The sequence below is a fragment of the Ambystoma mexicanum genome, chromosome 3q (genome assembly GCF_040938575.1).
Source record: "Ambystoma mexicanum isolate Mex_15411 chromosome 3q, UKY_AmexF1_1, whole genome shotgun sequence".
NCBI lineage: Eukaryota > Metazoa > Chordata > Amphibia > Caudata > Ambystomatidae > Ambystoma > Ambystoma mexicanum.
In genome coordinates, this window is record NC_090926.1 from 489,667,601 (window position 1) to 489,685,731 (window position 18,131).

Below are 18,131 nucleotides of genomic sequence, written 5' to 3' on the forward strand. Positions count from 1 at the left end.
TCAATGGGTTTGTTACAGAATATAATCTCAATGATACATAATAAGAAGTAAAAAGTAATTCTTCAGATTCAATGATATAAACAAAACATATATACATAAATAAGGTTTGGGTCATACAATGATGAGTTATATTGCATGCGTCACTCAACCTCGTGTAACTTCATCAAAGTTTTCCAAGTTCCCCATATTGGTATAGACATTAACATTCTAATATGTCCACTAATGATTGTCTAGTTAGTGATTGCCAACGCGTTTCGGATTCTTCCTAAATCCTTCTTTAGGGCATCGGAGCCTATTATTCCTTATTCTTGTGTTCAGTAGTGTGAGTCTGGGTGTGCAGCTACAAGGTAACACACAGGGATATATTCAGTAAAGTTTTGATAAATGGTAAAGAGTAACTATAAACTAATTCAAAGCATATAAAGGGACGGTCTGGTTGGCGGGAGCTTCTATTTGTCACATTAAATGTACTTTGTTCTAAATGCGTCTATTGACGTAGATATGTTTATTGCACTAAAATGTGCCAAGTGGTTAAGGATATCTCGCTGGATGTTCCCAGGTGTGAAAACATGAAGCAAGGGAGAATTAACAAGCATACCCAATTGCTGCGTTTACATGAGCGGCCCGCATGTGTAAATAATCAAGCTACCATTACGAACATCAAAGGCTAATTTCTAACCCACATGGACTAAACACGGTGTAACTATCTGCTGTCTAGTTGCATCTGGACTCACCTCAGTGTCTCCGCAGTGAATCACGCACCGATCTTCTATACGGTGTGGTGCCCCCGAACAGGGTGTTTACATGGTTGCTAAGAGGTATACACTCATGAGCAATAGTGCCCAATCACCTGTTCAGCCATCTTGGTATGGGACATGTTAGGTTGCTATGGAAATTCTATGGCGCTATCTCACCGTCTGTATGGCTGCTTTTCTTCTTATATCTGTGCAAGCGGGTATACAACTGACACTGGTGTTGCCAGCGTGTGCCGTGGTGATCGTGTAAATACAGAATTACGTTCCCAGTGAGAGTGGGCACCTCTGCCCTTATGCAGTGTGTATTCCCATATCGCTATTAATGTGACATGGGGCAAGAAGCTGAAAGAAAATCGGCTGGGTGCCCCATTACTGTTCGTGTGTTAAGGTGTTATGGAAAGGGAGGTACACTTGCTAAGTGGATCATGGCTTCAAAATTGAGAATTGAAGTGTCCCTAATCCTTGTTCGGCGTGGTACATCCCTGTAGGTATTCCCACGTTGTTCTCTAGGCTCTAATTGCCGATGTCTGATTACTATTGGTGTGTCTCATACCTTGCATAGCAAAAGTACATGTGGTGCATATAACCTATTACATGAGATTGTATTAGCCTCAGAGGTTGGGTGACCTCCTCACAGTCTCAAATTGTTTATAGTTTCACATACATCACAATACAAAAATGTGCACCTACATTAGCAACGTGGAATTCTATTACAATCCTATATCTTCACTTTAAGAAATCTCTCACTATCCAAAGATGACAATGTGCCTGATCCTGTGATGTACACTAACCAATCCGACAATCCGAACAAATCTTACAATATGCATGCAAGTCCTCTAACACTACTGCCATTTCTTCACTTTTAGGAAAAATACCTGCAGTGTTGTATATTATTGTTGTGGATTTAATACAGAGCACTCTGTATTAACAGAAAAATCCCAGGAAAAAACAAAACAAAATGTTGCATATTCGATGGAACTTAAGCTGATAAACATATTCGCACAGTCTAATTTCACTCTGGCTGGTAAAACAAAGCACATCAAATCTGACTCATGATTCATGCCACTAGGGTGGATATAGTCAACCCAGAACACTCAATGATTGAATAATGTCGAAAGGTAGATGCCAGGAAATAGCAGGATGTGATATATTCGATGGAACTTAAGCTGATAAACACATTCACATAATCGTATTTCACTCTGGCTGATTAAACAAAGCACTTCAAGTCTCACTCGCAATTCATGCCACTAGGGTGGATAGAGTCCAGAAGGTCAATCGAAAGGACTTCCCTTTGTAGTAACCTTCTGTGTACGTCGCCCCTTATGCTCCCTAACGCATTTTAATATTCCACTGTGTGTCTTGCTTCCATGAAATGCATTGCTACGGGGATTTTGGGTTCTTTGTGCAGATGTTGTGCGGGAGGATAGCTCAGGGGCAACATGCTCACCTTCAAAGCAAGACGACACAGAGCAACACAGGTTCGATTCCCGGGTCCACGCTTTGAAATATCTAACCTGAATATCCGAGAAGTCTCTAAACTAGACATACCATCTGCCGAACTCCTATCCTTTAAACTCCCACTGTCCAGTGAACAAATGGTTATCGGCAGAACTAAAAGCACTTTGTAACCTCAAGAGGACAGCTGAATCCAGTGGGAGGAAAGCCCCTTCAATCATCACTAAATACAAATTCTCCTTGACAGCAGCTACATACAAAGCCGCTATTATGAATGCAAAAGAAGAGATTTTCAATACTAGAATCCATAATGCCAAATCTGGCACAAAAGAGCTTGTCTCCATCCTACGAGAACTGATATCACCCGTGCCCCCTACGCATGACTGCATCAAGGACAAAACCTCATGTAACAACATCGAACAAGCACTTTCTAATAAAATAGCTCTCGTGCGAGCTAAGATAGAATCCAAAAAAGGCAACCTCGCCTCCAAAGACCATGCGAGCTACACTCTTAGCTCAACCCAGCCCGACTGCACCCTCTTCTATTTCTCACCAGTCACAGAGGATGAAGTAATCAATATAATTGCTAGCCTAAAACCATCCAACTGTCTGGGTGACCTATGCCCTGCATCAGTTATCAAGGACGCGCCCAAAGATCTAGCCCCCTTCATCACCTCACTGATCAACTCATCATTCAAAAATGTGGTAGTCCCACACAACCTCAAAGAGGCCTGGGTCCTACCTCTGCTCAAAAAACCCAACATTGACCTTAACACACCTACGAACTACAGGCCCATCACGACTGTCCCCTTTCTCTTAAAAATATTAGACAGAGTAGTATTTCTCCAAATTCAACAACATTTGGAAGACAACAACCGTCTAGATCTGCCACAATCTGGCTTTAGACCCAGGCATGGGACTGAAACAGCCCTCCTGGATCTAAAAATCCAAATGTATGAAGCCAAAGACAAGGGCAATCTGGCCATTTTGCTATGTTAGATTTGTCTGCAGCCTTCGACCTAGTCGACCACCAAATTCTCACCAAACACCTCTCTTCGGCTGCTGCATTCACCCAGGATGCCATCAATTGGATTTGGTCCTTCCTATCGGACAGAACAACCAGGGTCTTCACCCCCTCAGTGGGCGCAGCCACAGACCCCGTCCTGATTCAATGTTGAGTCCCCCAAGGTTCCTGCATCCCTCCCACATTTTACAATATTTTCACCAAGCTCTTCTTCAACCGCCTTAATGACTTGAGAGTTACATATACAAACTATGCTGACGACACCCAGGTCCTCATTGCGCTCACGGGGACCTATGAGGAAGATGTTGCTAAACTAAATGAGATTTACCTTGAAATCCAAGCATGGATGACCACCCATAGCCTCTGCTTAAATTATGACAAGACAGAACTGCTAATAGTCGGCTCACAGGCCCGTCTCAATAAACTCAACCCCAGATACCAATCCTCCGTCATCGATGGCAACATTATAAAAGTATCTAATGAAGTCAAAACACTGAGCGTGTATCTTGACTCAACTCTCTCCCTCAAAAAACAAATTAACGCCACCGTCTCATCCACAGCCTACACCAATAAATGTATCAATGCCTGCAAACCCTTCTTATGCACCAACAGCCACCTCACACTGGCCAGGCCCCTCATATTGTCCAAACTGGACTACTGTAACACACTCTTCCTTGGCTCTACGAACCACAACCTGAACAGACTACTGATACTCCATAACAACACACTTAGATGCGCCCTTAATCTCCCACGCAAGGCCCACATTTCCTCTGCTAGGAAGGAAGTCAACTGGCTCCCTATCCATGAGAGAATTAAACTATGAGCACTTGTTATTACACAAATGCCTCTACCTGACTGTCATGATGCCTACCCCCGGGCATCCGGATCAACCCCATCAGCCCCGGGAGCAGGCATCCAGATATTTAATAAAACCCCAGCAGCACCGGCTGGGGACTGTCTAGGTTCGTCCTGGCGCCTTAGGCGCCAGGCTCATAGACTTTACTCCCCTCATGCAGACCATGCTGCAAATGAATCCAAGGCAGCGTGAGGCCTGGATGGGACTATTTTACTACAGGGACTATTTCTTACTCGTGTGTGGTTGTAGGGACTTCTTACCTGGAACTACTTTGGAGGCTATTTAAACCACGCCCGAACAGCAGCACATGCTTCGTGTTATTCTGCATTCAGCAGAGTGACGCTCACCGTGCTTGCAGTCAGCATCCAGTCTTTAGCCACGCCCGTCTCGAATCCAGAGCTCCTAGCAATAGAAGAAAGAAGAAGGAAAGGTTAGAATACAGATATTATTTCAATCCTTCGAATTCCAGATCATCAAGTCTTCGAACTGAAAAAGACATTATTCTACATGCGTTGCATCGCCAGCTGCAACGCTGTGCCATACTCACCAGTCTTCACAGCATTTTTCGATCCGGCGCAGCATCCACCATTTTCTCCACCAAATTCCACCATCTAGGAAACATAAGGTGAGCCGAGAGAGCCAACAAATACAACCTCGCCACCATAGACTTACCTGATTAACAACCGGAGGCATTATTCTGTAACAAACCGCAACTTCTTACGCCGCACCTGTAAGGAGAGAGAAACCAGCAATTTAAACACACGCATCATTTGCCGGACAGTGTTGGGTAATACAGACTCTTACCGGAACACCATCAGCTGCCACAAGACAATCTTCCCTTGGACCCAGCTGCAACACAAGAAAGGAATGTACAAGAGTGAACATCGGACATATTGAACTCTTTGAACTTTATACTTACGGTTTCTCGCCTGGAACCTCAGAGTCAATATTCATCCGGAACTCTTCCAAAGCCTTCAAACCAGTGAAGTAACTGGTATCTACACGCCCCTGCATTTCAGGCAGGATGGAGAGCTCACCATTTGCAAACATAAGGTGAGCTTACTGAAAGTGAATATCGCTGGTGATTAGTGGGGAGAACAGTGGGGTGCCATTACTAATATCCACAGATGGCTAAATCCCTTTCTCCACTTGCAGGAGAATACTTCTACGGGTCAAGCAGACGAGATTACGCGGTCCAGTCCAGTCTGTCATCTCTGCGCTACGCTTCATGTTGGAGGAGGTCGCAGCTGTCCGGGTCCGATCGACGCCCCTGTGGGAGCCAGGTGAGCGTAACAGAATGCAAAGCCAATCTATAAATTCCCACCCGGGCGTTATGGAAACCTCCGAAACAGACCAACTAGCCCAATTATTAGGGGAACTTCGGGCTGAAGTGCACTCTGCACGCCAAGAGACTAATGTCCTCAGGAGAAAACTGATTGTGTCAAAGGAACTCACAGATGATCTTGCTAGGCAGCTGCTGCAAAATCAAGCTGGGCAAACACCCCTACCTGGACTCGGGGGGGAAACCGAGCTCCTGTTTCATCGAGCAATCCTGTGCAAGTAATCCTACCACGGCCTATTCATTTAGCTCCACCCAAACGCTTTGCTGGGGATCCAAAAAGGTTTGCAGTGTTTATGAATCAATGCCGCTTGCACTTTTTATGCAGACCTGGATCTTTTCCAAATGACCAAGCCAAAGTAGCCTTTGTACTATCATATCTTAGTGGCAGCGCAGCTGACTGGTCAATTCCACTAGTCAACCTTCTTCGGGATTTTCAGAGTTTTCAAAGAAGCATGGAAATACTTTTCACCCGACATTCACAGGGACAGGCCCTGGAAACAAACTTTTATCCCTTCGACAGGGTAATCAGGATCTGCTAACCTATATCGCAACCTTCAAGAGGTTGGTGGTGGAAACCGGATGGCCTGAGGAGAAACTAATTACATAATTTCATTGTGGACTTCGGGGAGAACTCAAAGATGTTTTGGCTCAAGTTGTGAACCCACCTCAGGATTGCACAGAATACATAGACTTAGTCGTCCAGTTAGACCACCGACTTCAGAATAGAAAGGCTGATCGAGCTAAGTTCGAGAGTCGGGTGTGGGTTAAACCCAATGCTACCCCCAAAGGAACAGATGCATCAGCACCTATGCTGATCGGGGGGGTTAAAGGACCCTTAACTCAAAAGGAAAGAGAAAAGAGATGGCAGATGCAATTGTGTCTGTACTGTGGAACCACAGGACATTTTCTACGGGATTGCCCTATAAAACCACCCAAGAAAGTAGTAGGAGTTGCTGACAAAAGTCAAATAGAGCCTGATTCAGGAAACGACCACGCCAGACAAGCGTAGAGGTCCGCTTGCCGAGCTTAAAGAAGGACACTCAGACCTCCCACCTAATTATACCAATGGTCCTAATTGATCCAAGGCAGCCATCACGTATGCACACATTAAGGGCATACATTGATAGCGGGGCCGTAGGAAACTACATGGACCATGAATTGGCCTCAAGGATGAATCTACCCCTTTGCAAAAAGACCGCTTTCGGACATCATCACCACAGTCGATGGAACTGAAATTGCCTCTGGGCCTGTAACTCATTCCACTACTGAGCTGACACTGTTGGGTCAAGATGGGCATCGAGAAACTATTGTGTTTGATTTAATCAAGGCCCCGCAATTCCAAATAATTCTGGGAATGCCATGGTTGGAAACACATAATCCTTGTATTGATTGGCGAGAGAAAAGAGTGACTTTCCCAGATTGTGCACACACCTGTTACCCGGAAAAAACCTTGAACAAAAGCCTTGCCACCGTTACAAAATCAGTTGTGCAATTACCTCAGGAATATCAAGAATTTCAGGATGTTTTTCAAAAAGAACAGGCAAATACATTACCAGCTCACAGATCATATGATTGTCAAATTGACCTAGTACCCGGTGCACAACCTCCATGCAGTAGAATCTATGCCCTTACGGAACCCGAAAATCTTCACCTACGACAATATCTGGACCAATACCTTGCTAATGGCTTCATTCGTCCATCCAAATCTCCTGCATCCTCAGCTCTATTTTTCGTGCCTAAGAAGGAAGGTGCATAGACTACCGCACATTAAATCAGATTATGGTAAAAAAATGATACCCATTGCCTCTGATCCCCGAATTACTAGACCACGTTAAGGATGTTTGTATCTACACTATGTTAGACCTCCGAGGGGCATATCATCTGGTACGTGTAAAGAAAGGCGATGAATGGAAGACTGCCTTTCGCACCAAGTATGGGTTATTCGAATACCAAGTGATGCCCTTTGGGTTGTGCAATGCACCAGCAGCCTTCCAGTATTTTATGAACGATGTCCTTCGTGAACTCATTGACGTCTGTGTTGTCGTATACATAGATGATATTCTAGTGTACTCCTCCTCAGAATCAGACTGTAATGCTCACCTGACTCCCACGGAGACGCTGACCAGGTCTGGGCTGCTACGGCCTCTTCTAAGGTGATGTGCGGGACTCGGAACACCGACTGGGCCGGACCCCCAAACCTCGTCTGTCTGATGCATAGGAAGATCCTTCTGTAGATGGGGAAAAGGATTTTAATCACCTGCGGAGTGACGAGTCGAACCCCTCCTTTCCCCTTTTACTCTCTCTTCAAACCACCTCTGAACCTTCTGTTAATTCTCACCTTAAGATTTGAAATGACGAGCTCTCCATCCTGCTTCTGGTGCAGGGGTGCGGTAGAATCCAGTTACTTCACTGGTTATCGGACGGGCATTCAGGTCCAGTTGCTTCACTGGTTTTTTGGATGAATAAGGCGCTTTCGTAAGTATATGACTTATCAAGTTCAAGGGTTGTTCTCCCTTCCTGATTGGCCTTTATTTTCAATTGACTGCGTTTAGTCTTTTAGCGCAGGTGCTGAGCGAAGATTCCACGTAGAGAAGACAATTCGCTGTGGATAATTCAGGTGAGCTTATGTTGGGGTGGTTTTTCTAATGTCTGTATGTTCACCCACTAATGCGCGTGTTCTTTTTTCCCCATAGGGGCCAGGGCGCGGTATTGCCAAAAGGCGTGCCGACCCAAGATGAGGAAGGATTCTCCCCCACCAATCGCCAGGTAAGCCTTCGGGCAAATCAGTCTTTTCCCAATGTCTCCTCTGGCTCACCTTTTGTTCTTCTCTTTTCCTTCCTAGGTGCTGGAATGCAGCAGAACGTGCGGATGGTCGTAGGAGTACGGAATTCCTTGTGGACAGGTGAGTTGAGCGCAGCGCTGCAACGAGCAACGCGAGGAATCCTAAAATAATGCTTTCCCTTTAGGATCGTCGGCGTGTTGGCTCCGGATCCCATGCAATATCAGGTAATGTCCTTTATTCACCTTCTCTTCCTCTCTTCTTCCTTTTAGGTGTTCCAGAACTGAAGCAGGTGTGGCTGGAGTCAGGATGCAGGAGCAGTCACGGTGAGCGTCCAGCTGCTAGGAACAGAGCAACGCGAAGTGTGAGCTGCTGTCTGCGCGTGGCTTAAATAGCCTCCAAAGAAGTCCCAGGTATGTATCCTTCCCCAACCAGGTATGTATCCTTCCCTGACCACGCCCGAGTGGCAAAAATAGTCCCACAGGTAAAGTAGTTCCTTTCAGGCCTCAAAGAGGTCTGGATCTGGCAGCATGGTCTGCATCAGGTAAGTCCACCAAAAGCACTCCCTTTATGAGCATGGCGCCTACGGCGCCAGGACTGATGTCCAAAATGACCCCTATTTGGGGTTGCTGGACCTTCCCTTGGGTACCTGATGTGTGCTTCCGGGGCTGCCGTTCTTGGACTGGCTCTCCGGGAGTATGCATCATGACAGCACTCCCCCCAAGGCCCCTCCCAAGATCGTTCTCTCCGGGGGTCTCGGTTTGTTTGGGAAATTCTGGTGGAACCTTTTGACTAACCGAGGTGCGTGTACATGGTCACTAGGCTCCCAGGATCTTTCTTGAGGCCTGTATCCTTTCCAATCTATTAAATAGTACAATTTGGACTTTGACACCTTGGAATCCAAAATGTTCTTCACCTCAAACTCGGGTTCTCTATTTATTTGGATAGGTTCTGGTGGCTTGATTAGTCGGGTTCCAGGTTGCACCGGTTTCAAAAGTGATAGATGAAAAACAGGATGAATACACATATTAGCTGGTAGGTCGAGTTTGACGGCCACCGGGTTGATGATGGACGTAACTGAGTAGGGCCCCACATATCTTGGGTTAAAAGTTCGAGGTCCCTTGAGCAATAAGTATCTGGTAGCTAACCATACTTGGTCTCCTACTTGGTATTGAGGTGCTTCACTTCGATGTAGATCAGCATTCTGCTTGTACTTTCTCTTGGCTTGCAGTAAATGCGCAGTTGCTTTCTTGAAGGCTTGAGTTATTGTAGAATGTAGATGGTTTACGGCGGGCATTTCGAGGCTTTGAGGTGAATCAAGGTCTGAGGTCCGAGGATGATGTCCATATATGGTATAAAAAGGGTTTTGTCCAGTTCCCGAGTGTATCGAATTATTGTATGCGTATTCAGCAATCCAAAGGATATCTTTCCAATTACTTTCGGATTGATGCAACATACACCGTAGATATTGTTCAAGGGTCTGATTTGTTCTCTCAGTTTGACCATCGGTCTGAGGATGGTGACTGGTCGACAATCTTACGTCAATCTGCACCAGCTGACAGCACTTTCTCCAAAAATGGGAAATGAATTGGCTTCCTCGGTCAGAGACTAGTATGGATGGGAATCCATGTAAACGAACAATGTTTTCCAGAAATTCCTTAGCTAGGACTAGAAAATAAAGCCACTATAACAAGGATAGAGTTATATCCACAGCAAGGAGGCAGGTCCATAATAAAATCCAGTGACAATGTGTGCCAAGGTGCTGGTGGAATGTCTAAGGGTTGAAGAAGACCAGCTGGTCTCCTCTTTTGTCCTTTGTTTTGGGTGCAAATACCACATGACATCACAAAAGATTTAATGTCCTTTCGCCAAGAGGGCCACCAGAATTGTTGTTTTACCTTTTCTTCCGTTTTGGCAATCCCTGGGTGTCCTTCTTTCAGGGTATCATGATAACGAGAAATAACTAGTTCTTGTAGTTATTTGTGTGGCAAAAATAGGCGCCCTTGGAAGTAAGGTAGGTCATCCTTAACAGTAAAGTTAGATCCCTTTAAAATCCAATCTTGCAAGGCTGTAGGGTCCAGGAGTTGCTTAACTCTAGTTTGAATGTCCTCCAGAGTTTGTAAGGTAATCATACCCAGAATTTTTTGTTCGGGAATTATTGGTACTGGTTCTGCGCTTGTATCTATTTCACCCATTCCTATTCGGGAAAGGGCATCAGCTTTACCGTTCTTGCTGCCAGGACGATAGGTGATTACAAAATCGAATTCAGCAAAGAACAAAGCCCATCGGAGCTGACATGATGACTGAGCTTTGGCAGTTTTCAAATATTGCAAGTTCCGGTGGTCTGTGATCACCGTGATGGTATGTCTAGCGCCAAGAAGATAGTGCCTCCAAGCCTTAAAAGCAGATTTAATGGCCAATAACTCCTTATCGGTGATTGCATAGTTAACTTCATGTGCCGAGAATTTTCTGGACCAAAAGGCTACGGGGTGTAGTTGATTAGATTCGGGATCTCTTTGAGAAAGAACAGCTCCCATGGCTAAACTGGATGCGTCTGTCTCAAGTATGTATGGAAGATCCGGGCGCGGGTGTTTCAGTACTGGTGCGGAGGTAAATTTGGCTTTCAGCTCCTGAAAAGGCTGTTCGGCTTCCCCAGACCATTTGAAGCATTTATTTTTCTTCAAGAGTGCAGTGATTGGTTGAACGATCCGCGAAAATTCCGGGATAAATCTGCGGTAAAAGTTGCCAAAGCCAAGCATGCTTTGTACGCCTTTCACAGAGCTAGGCGATGGCCATTGGAGGATGGCATCCACTTTTCGTGAATCCATTCGGATTCCTTTAGGTGTCAGGATGAAACCAAGAAACTCGACTTCTGTGGTATGGAAAACACACTTTTCAATTTTCGCAAATAGTTTGTGTTGGCGCAGTTTCTCGAGAACTGCCTTAACATGCCTTATATGTTCAGATTCCGAAGAAGAGTATATCAGAATGTCATCGATATATACGACGACACAAACATCCAGGAGTTCTCGAAGGACATCATTCATGAAGTTTTGGAAGGCAGCAGGGGCGTTACACAATCCGAAAGGCATTACTTGGTACTCGAATAGTCCATATTTGGTACGGAAGGCGGTCTTCCATTTGTCGCCTTCTTTTATTCGCACCAGATGGTAAGCCCCCCAGAGATCTAATTTGGTATATATGCAGGCCTCCTTTACTTGGTCAAGAGGTTTTCGGGGATTAGCGGCAGAGGGTAACGGTTTTTAACAGTTATCTGGTTCAATGCGCGATAGTTGATACAAGTTCTGAGGTCGCCTTCTTTTTTTGGCGCGAAGAACAGGGCCGAGGACGCAGGAGACTTTGACGGGCGAATAAAACCATTGGCTAGGTACTGATCTAAATATTGTCGCAAATGAAGATTTTCAGGTTCCGTAAGAGCATAAATTCTGCTACACGTGGGTTGCGCACCCGGCATCAGATTGATTTGGCAATCGTATGACCTGTGAGGGGGTAGCGTGTTGGCCTATTCCTTCTGGAAGACGTCTTGAAACTCCATGTACTCCGGCGGTAGCTGTAAAGTGACAGGGGTTACTGTAGCCAGGCCTATCTTTGGATAACAGGTTTGTGCGCAATCAGGAAAGGTTATCCTCTTCTCTCGCCAATCAATTCGAGGATTGTGTGTTTCTAACCAAGGGATTCCTAGAATTACTTGAAACTGCGGGGCCTTGATTACGTCAAACACAACAGCCTCCCGATGCCCGTCCTGACCTACTAGTGTCACCTCTGCAGTGGAATGTGTTACTGGCCCAGAGGCAATTTCGGATCCATCGACTGTGGTGATGACTTCTTTAGTGGTTTTTGGACGAAGAGGGAGGTTGATCCTAGAAGCCAATTCATGATCCACATAGTTCCCAATAGCTCCACTGTCGATGTATGCTTTTATAGTATGCAACTGTCCAGGCTGTTCCAGATTCACAAGGATCATTGGCATGATGAAGTGCGAGGTCTGAGGGTCAGTTTTCAGGCTCGACAAGTGGACCTCTACGCTTGTCGGCGTGGTCTTTTCCCCAATCCAGTTCCATATGATTCTTATCCGCGGCACCTACCATTTTCTTGGGTGGTTTCACCGGGCAATCTCGTAAAAAGTGTCCAGAAGCCCCACAATAAAGACACAATTGCATCTGCCGTCTTCTTTCACGTTCCTTTTGAGATAACGGTCCTTTAACCCCTCCAATTTGCATAGGTTCGGTAACATCGGCATTCTTGGGGTTAACGTGGGTCTTGACTAACACGCGAGTCTCAAACTTGGACCGATCTGCTTTTCTATTTTGAAGCCTATGGTCTAATTGGACCACTAAGTCTATATATTCCATACAGTCTTGGGGTGGATTTACAACTTGGGCTAGAACATCTTTAAGTTCCCCACGTAGACCTTGATGAAATAACGTGATTCTCTTATCCTCTGGCCACCCAGTCTCCACTATCAACCTATTGAAGGTTGCGATATAGGCTAATAGATCCTGGTTACCTTGTCGTAAGGACAGAAGTTCGTTGTTCAGGGCCTGTCCCTGAGAGTGCCGAGCAAATAATCTTTCCATGCGTGTCTGAAAACCTTGAAAGTCTCGGAGTATCGGGTCGTCTTGAGTGACCAGTGGAACCGACCAATCTGCAGCGCAGCCGCTGAGATATGATAATACAAAGGCTACTTTGGTTTGATCGTTAGGAAAGGCCCCCGGTCTGCAAAGGAAGTGTAATCGGCATTGATTCATGAATACAACAAATCTTCTGGGGTCCCCCGCAAAACGTTGAGGTGGGGCCAATGGCATATTTCCCGGTAGATTAATTTGCACAGGGTTGCTTGAAACCATTGGGGCGGGAATACCCCCCAAACCTGGTAGAGGAGTTTGTCCAGCTTGACTTTGCAACAACTGCCTGGCAAGGTCATCAGTTCGTTCCTTAGATACAATTAGTTCTCTCCTGAGAGCGTTTGTCTCCTGACGTGCGGAATGCACTTCGGCCCGTAATTCCCCCAATAGGTGGGCCAGCTGATCGGTTTCGGAAGTCTCCATAGCGTCCGGGTGGGAAATTGTAGGAAGGCTTTGCGTTCTGTAACACTCACCTGACTCCCACGGAGACGCTGACCAGGTCTGGGCTGCTGCGGCCTCTTCTAAGGTGATGCGCAGGACTCAGAACACTGACTGGGCCGGACCCCCAAACCTCGCCTGTTTGATGCGTAGGAAGATCTTTCTGTAGATGGGGAAAAGGATTTTAATCACCTGCGGAGTTACGAGTCGAACCCCTCCTTTCCCCTTTTACTCTCTCTTCAAACCACCTCTGTACCTTCTGTTAATTCTCACCTTAAGATTTGAAATGACGAGCTCTCCATCCTGCTTCTGGTGCAGGGGTGCGGTACAATCCAGTTACTTCACTGGTTATCGGACGGGCATTCAGGTCCAGTTGCTTCACTGGTTTTTTGGATGAATAAGGCGCTTTCATAAGTATATGACTTATCAAGTTCAAGGGTTGTTCTCCATTCCTGTTTGGCCTTTATTTTCAATGGACTGCTTTTAGTCTTTTTGCGCAGGTGCTGAGCGAAGATTCCACATAGAGAAGACAATTAGCTGTGGATAATTCAGGTGAGCTTATGTTGGGGTGGTTTTTCTAATGTCTGTATGTTCACCCACTAATGCGCCTGTTCTTTTTTCCCCATAGAGGCCAGGGCGTGGTACTGCCAAAAGGCGTGCCTACCCGAGATGAGGAAGGATTCTCCCCCACCAATCGCCAGGTAAGCCTTCGGGCAAATCAGTCTTTTCCCAATGTCTCCTCTGGCTCACCTTTTGTTCTTCTCTTTTCCTTCCTAGGTGCTGGAATGCAGCGGAACATGCGGATGGTCGTAGGAGTACGGAATTCCTTGTGGACAGGTGAGTTGAGTGCAGCGCTGCAACGAGCAACGCAAGGAATCCTAAAATAATGTCTTTCCCTTTAGGATCGTCGGCGTGTTGGCGCCGGATCGCATGCAATATCAGGTAATGTCCTTTATTCACCTTCTCTTCCTCTCTTCTTCCTTTTAGGTGTTCCAGAACTGAAGCGGGCGTGTCTGGAGTCAGGATGCAGGAGCAGACACGGTGAGCGTCCAGCTGCTAGGAGCAGAGCAACGCGAAGCGTGAGCTGCTGTCTGGGCGTGGCTTAAATAGCCTCCAAAGAAGTCCCAGGTATGTATCCTTCCCCAACCAGGTATGTATACCAGGTATGTATCCTTCCCTGACCACGTCAGAGTGGCAAAAATAGTCCCACAGGTAAAATAGTTCCTTTCAGGCATCAAAGAGGTCTGGATCTGGCAGCATGGTCTGCATCAGGTAAGTCCACCAAAAGCACTCCCTTTATGAGCCTGGCGCCTACGGCACCAAGACTGATGTCCAAAATGAGCCTGGCGCCAAAGGCGCCAGGACTGTGTCCAAAGGGTCCCTATTTGGGGTTGCTGGACCTTCCCTTGGGTACCTGATGTGTGCTTCCGGGGCTGCCGGTCTTGGACTGGCTCTCCGGGAGTATGCATCATGACACAGACCATGTGAAGCACGTTCGTGCAGTCCTAGAGAAACTACGCCAGCACAAGCTATACGCAAAATTGGAGAAATGTGTTTTTCATTCTACAGAAGTTGAATTCCTGTGATTTATCCTGACCCCAAAAGGAGTTCGAATGGACTCTCGAAAGGTGGACGCAATCCTCAAGTGGCCATCACCCAGTTCTGTTAAAGGGGCACAAAGCATGCTTGGAGTTGCTAATTTCTATCGCAGATTTATTCCTGAATTCTCACATGTTGTACACCCCATCACAGCACTTTTGCCAAAAAACAAACATTTTTTGTGGACTGAAGAGGCTGAAAGAGCCTTCCAAGAGCTAAAATAGAAGTTCACGTCTGCAGCTGTCTTAAAGCATCCACGCCCTGAGCTTCCATGCATAGTTGAAACCGATGCATTCAGTTTAGCCATGGGAGCTGTCCTGTCCCAGAAGGATCCCGAAACCGGTCTACTTCATCCAGTAGCATTCTGGTCAAAAAAGTTCTCAGCACCCGAATTAAACTATGCGGTTACTGGCGGCATTATCTTCTCGGTGCCAGGCATACGATCACTGTAATCACAGGAATCTGCAGTATTTGAAAACAGCCAAGGCCCAATCATCGCGTCAACTTCAGTGGGCATTATTCTTTGCCGAATTCGATTTCGTGATCACTTATCGAGCAGGTTGTAAAAACGGCAAAGCAGATGCCTTATCCCGAATAGGGATGGGAGAAGTATATTCGAAACCGGAACCGGTACCTATAATTTCAAAACAAAGAATTCTTGGCATAACTACTCTACAGACTCTAGAAGACATTCATTTAAAAATCCAACAACTTTTCGATCCAGCAGCCCTGCAGGACTGGGTAAAGAAAGGCCAAGATTATTCAGTCATCAATGACCTGCCTTTCCATCAAGGACGTCTATTTCTACCACACAAGGAACTACAAGAACTAGTCATCTCCAATTATCATGACGCCCTTATGGAAGGACACCCAGGTATCGCAAAAACTGAAGCTAAAATTAAAAGACAATTCTGGTGGCCCACCTGGCGAAAGGACGTAAAGTAATTTATGATGTCTTGTGGTATCTGCGCCCAAAACAAAAGTCAGAAGAAAAAACCAGATGGCCTTTTACAACCTTTGGATATTCCACCTACACCATGGCACACCTTGTCTTTAGACTTCATTACAGATCTACCTCCGTGTAATGGATTTAACACCATTCTAGTTATTGTGGATCTTTTTTCCAAAATGACCCACTTTATTCCTTTAAAAGGATTACCTTCCGCCTCAATTTTGGCCAAGGAATTTCTTGAGAACATTGTTTGAATCCATGGATTTCCTTCCGTATTGGTCTCTGGAAGAAATGCTGTCAATTGGCGCAAATCGACGTAAGGCTATCAACCAGTCACCACCCCCAAACTGATGGTCATACGGAGAGGACCGACCAGACTCTTGTACAATACCTATGTTGTATGCTACACCAAACCGAAAGCAATTGGAAAGATATTTTATGGATTTCCGAATACGTATACAATAACTCTGTACATTCAGGAACCACACAAAGCCCCTTTTATACCATATATGGACATCATCCTCGAACCTCAGAACTCCATTCGCCTCAACACTTAGAAATGCCTGCAGTGACTCATCTGCACTCAACTATTACACAAGCCTTTAAGGAAGCAATAGAACACTTGAAACAAGCAAAGGAGAAATACAAGAAAAATGCTGGTCGACATAGAAGTGAAACTCCACAATACCAGATTGGAGATCAAGTTTGGCTGGCTACAAAACACATACCTCTAAAAGGAACTCGAACTTTCAATCCTAGATATTTGGGACCTTACACCATTAAGGCCATTATCAACCCGGTGGCCGTGAAATTGGAATTACCCTATAATATGCGGATTCATCCTGTCTTTCATGTCTCACTTCTAAAACCAGTTCAACCTGACCCCATCCTAATAGATGGAGAACCTGAATTTGAGGTAAAGAATATCTTGGACTCTAAGATGGTTGAATCAAGACTTTTTTATTTAATCGACTGGAAGGGTTACGGACCAAAAGAAAGGTCATGGGAACCTAGTGACCACGTTCATGCACCTCGGTTGGTGAAGAAATTCCATCAGAACTTCCCAGACAAACCAGGACCAAGGGGAAGAGCAACTTTAGGAGGGGCCTTGGGGGAGGTGCTGTCATGATGCCTACCCCCGGGCATCCGGATCAAGTCCATTAGCCCCAGGAGCAGGCATCCAGATATTTAATAAAACCCCAGCAGCCCCAGCTGGGGGCTGTCTGGGTTCAGTCCTGGCGCCTTAGGCGCCAGGCTCATAATAGATATCAGTCCTGGCTCATAGACTTTACTCACCTCATGCAGACCATACTGCAAATGAATCCAAGCCAACGTGAGGCCTGGATGGGACTATTTTACTATTTTACTCACCGTGCCTGCAGTCAGCATCCAGTCTTCAGCCACGCCTGTCTCGAATCCAGAGCTCCTAGCAATAGAAGAAAGAAGAAGGAAAGGTTAGAAAACAGATATTATTTCAATCCTTACCTGAATTCCGGATAATCAAGTCTTCGAACTGAAAAAGACATTATTCTACACGCGTCCCATCGCCAGCTGCAACGCCGCGCCATACTCACCAGTCCTCACATTTTTCGATCCGGTGCAGCCTCCACCATTTTCTCCGCCGAATTCCACCATCTAGGGGACAAAAGAAACATAAGGTGAGCCGAGAGAGCCAACAAATACGACCTCTCCACCATAGACTTACCTGATTCACTACCAGAGGCATTATTCTGTAACAAACCGCAACTTCTTACGCCGCACCTGTAAGGAGAGAGAAACCAGCAATTTTAACACATGCATCCTATGACGGACAGTGTTGGGTAATACAGAGTCTTACCTGAACACCATCAGCTGCCACAAGACAATCTTCCCTTGGACCCAGCTGCAACACAAGAAAGGAATGTACAAGAGTGAACATCAGACATATTGAACTCTTTGAACTTTATACTTACGGGTTCTCGCCTCGAACCTCTGAGTCAATATTCATCCGGAACTCTTCCAACGCCTTCAAACCAGTGAAGTAACTGGTATCTACGTGCCCCTGCATTTCACGCAGGATGGAGAGCTCATCATTTACAAACTTAAGGTGAGCTTACTGAAAGTGAATATCGGTGGTGATTAGTGGGGAGAACAGTGGGGTGCCATTACTAAAATCCACGGGTGGCTAAATCCCTTTCTCCACTTGCAAGAGAATAATTCTACGGGTCAAGCAGACGATATTAGGCGGTCCAGTCCAGTCTGTCATCTCTGCACTACGCTTCACGTTGGAGGAGGTCGCAGCTGTC